This window comes from Eurosta solidaginis, chromosome 4 (genome assembly GCF_040869045.1).
Source record: "Eurosta solidaginis isolate ZX-2024a chromosome 4, ASM4086904v1, whole genome shotgun sequence".
NCBI lineage: Eukaryota > Metazoa > Arthropoda > Insecta > Diptera > Tephritidae > Eurosta > Eurosta solidaginis.
This window is the reverse complement of record NC_090322.1, coordinates 41,806,555-41,810,178: the sequence shown is the minus strand read 5'-3', so window position 1 is coordinate 41,810,178 and position 3,624 is coordinate 41,806,555.

Genomic DNA, 3,624 nt, shown 5'->3' with positions numbered 1-3,624 from the left:
TTGGAGTCAAATCCATGCACACTGGATTTACGTCACTAGTGGAAGCCGTCATCATGCCATCGATTTCTTCATCTCAACCACGATGCCCTATAGAGATTGCTGAATGGGGAATACCTCAAAACATCAACTTGGCCGACAAAACATTTCAAATCCCTGGTGTCATTGATTTGCTTCTTGGTGCCGGCATTTTCTTCGACATCCTGTCTGTGGGGCAAATAAAACTGCAGAAACACTTACCCATTCTGCAAAAGACGCAACTGGGTTGGGTAGTGGCTGGAGCCCTCACTACGTCTTCTTCGCTCTCATTATCCTCGGTGTTTACTTCATCCTCAACAACGTACACCGAGTCGTCGTCACTAACGAATTCATCGCTTGAATCTCTTCTGGAAAGGTTCTGGAATGTAGAAGACGTTTGCTACAAGCCACTTGTCGATAACGCAACAACTGAGCATGAGTATGAAAAACATTTTCGAGAAAATACGATACGTTGCGTGGTTACGAAGAAGTTCATCGTACGTCTCCCCTTCGAAGAAAATCCTGCTGGGTTAGGTAACTCCTTGGAAACGGCACGTCGAAGATTTTTCGCCATGGAAAAGAGAATTCAGAGTAACCGCATTCTTCACCAAGAGTACAAGGCATTCATGCAAGAATACATTGAGCTACAACATATGGTACCAGTCGATCCGGGCGCGTTAGCTTCGAAGGTAGGTACCTACATTCCCCACCACTGCGTTGTAAAGGAGGAGAGTTCGACAACCAAATTGCGTGTAGTATTCGACGCTTCATGTCGCACTTCAAATGGGCGGTCCTTAAACGAAATTCTACACGCAGGGCCCACACTACAAGACGATATTGTAAAAATTCTGCTTCGGTTTCGAACTCACCGGTTCGTTCTTATGGCCGACATCACTAAAATGTATCGGCAAATCATCGTTGATCCACGCGATGCAAAATGGCAGTGTATATTGTGGCGTAACTCTCCTGCAGAGCCTCTAATAACATATCAACTTCAAACGGTAACGTACGGTACCAGCTGCGCCCCGTTCCTAGCAGTTCGCTGCTTACAACAACTTGCACGTGAAAACCTCGAAAGCTACCCTATTGGATCGCGAGTCACTCTTCGCGACTTCTACGTCGACAACCTCATGACAGGGGGGAAAACAATAGGGGAAGTGCTAGAAATCAAGACTGAAGTTACCGCACTACTAGCATCAGGTGGCTTTCCACTTCGTAAATTCGCGTCCAATTGCAACGAAATTATTGAGGACATACCAAGCGGTGACGTTGAAGAAATTATCACAGCAGATGAAATGAGTTACATAAAGGCTCTGGGACTGAAATGGTCACCAACAAGGGACAATTTCATCTTCTCGTACCGCTCATCGCAACATAATTCATCGAAGCTAACCAAACGCACTATATTGGCACAAGTAGCAAGCTTCTTCGACCCGCTAGGAATACTTAATCCTATCATCGTTAAGTGCAAAATCTTGTTGCAACGCCTCTGGAAACTACGTCTAGCATGGGATGAGAGTGTACCGCTTTCTATTCACACAGAATGGGAGAGTATCTGCCATCAACTGACCCTCGTCAATCGGATCAAAGTGCCACGGTACGTATACTTTAACAATAACACTAATTTACATGCCTTTGCAGATGCAAGCGGTAAGGCTTATGGGGCATGTATCTATGCCGTTTCTTGTGATGAAAATGCTATCCATTCAACTCTTATCTGTGCCAAGTCACGAGTTGCACCAACGAAGGAGATAACCCTGCCTAAATTGGAGCTTTGTGCTGCTCTGTTGCTCTCAGAGCTGCTTCATTCGATTTTAGAAACATTCAGCGCACAGAAGAGCAATGTACACTGTTGGTCTGACTCAACTATCACCTTGTCATGGTTGCAACGCGAACCACATTGCTGGACAACATTCGTCGCCAACCGAGTTGCAAAAATACAACACATTACTGCTGACTTCACATGGCATCATGTCCCATCTGAAGAGAATCCAGCAGATTTAGTATCGCGTGGAACGTTAGTAGAGGCCCTCATCGATAATAAATTGTGGTTCAGTGGGCCAGATTTTTTGACAAAGGAAAGCGAGTTCTGGCCACGCAACCCAGTTGCCGCTTCGCAAGAACTTCCAGAACAGCGCGCACTTTGTGTTTCATTAACATCGTCGCCACAAAAAGATATCATAGCTGAACACAAATATGTGAATAGGTACGGAAAACTGCTTCGGATATTTGCTTACGCTAAACGTTTTATTTCATCCCTTCGTCATCGCTTCGTGGAATCGGGACCAATCACGGCCAAAGAACTAGATGAGTCTCTAATGACTGTGTGCCGATATATCCAGAGTGTAGAATTTGCCGAAGATTACAAAACACTACAAACATCTGAGGTCAATCGTAATTCCACACTCAATCAATTATCGCCATTTCTGCACGATGACATAATCAGAGTGGGTGGAAGAATTTCTAATTCATCACTGCCGTGGTCTACGAAACACCCAATTCTCCTTCCCAAGGCACACCCATTCGTGCGAACCCTCGTTGAAGCTACGCATCGTCAACACCTCCATGCTGGATGCCAAACTCTCTTGAGCATCCTTCGTGACAAGTACTGGATTATCAATGCTCGAAGTATAGTTAAGCAGGTAGTTCACAAGTGCATTTTATGCTATCGCAACAAACCCAAGCTAGAACAGCAACTCATGGGAGCACTTCCTCCAGAACGCGTTCAGCCTGCTTATCCCTTTGAAATTGCTGGGGTTGACTATTGCGGTCCTTTGTCAATAACTCAAAGAATTAGAAGCAAGGGCCCTATCAAAGTATACATAGCATTGTTCATTTGCTTCACAACAAAGGCCGTGCATATGGAGTTGGTGCCAGACCTGAGTACTGCCGCGTTCATTTCTGCTCTCAAGAGATTTTTTGCACGCAGAGGCAAATGCCGCACAATTTTCTCAGACAATGCAACAAATTTCGTCGGAGCAAATCGAGAGTTGAAGGAGATGTTATCGGAATTTACATCACAAAAACATATTAATACAGTCCAATCAGCTTGCGCAGACGAAGGCATAGAATGGAGATTCATACCGCCACGGTCACCGCATTTTGGCGGACTTTGGGAAAGCGCAGTAAAATGTGCCAAATATTATCTCCGACGGGTTATCGGCGCAACATTGCTCACATTCGATGAGCTAAATACAGTTTGTTGTCAAGCTGAGGCAATGATCAACAGCCGCCCGCTTACACCCTTGTCTACTAGCCCTGACGATCTTCGTGAGCTTACTCCTGCTCATTTTTTGATTGGCAGAAATCTCACCACGGTAGTTGAACCATCGGTCCAACAAATTCCTACTGGGTTGTTAGATGGTACAATCAATGCAACAAAACTTTTGGGAACGCTGGCGGCAGGAATACTTAAAGGAATTAATGGTCCGTACCAAGTGGAGGACAACATATCAAAATTTAAAAATCAACGACATGGTTCTTATTAAGGACGATTCCACACCACCCCTGAAGTGGCCACTAGGTAGAGTTGTTGATACTTTCATTGGAACTGATGGCATAGTACGAGTGGTTCTTATCAAAACTGCTGAAGGAACATACAAAAGAGCA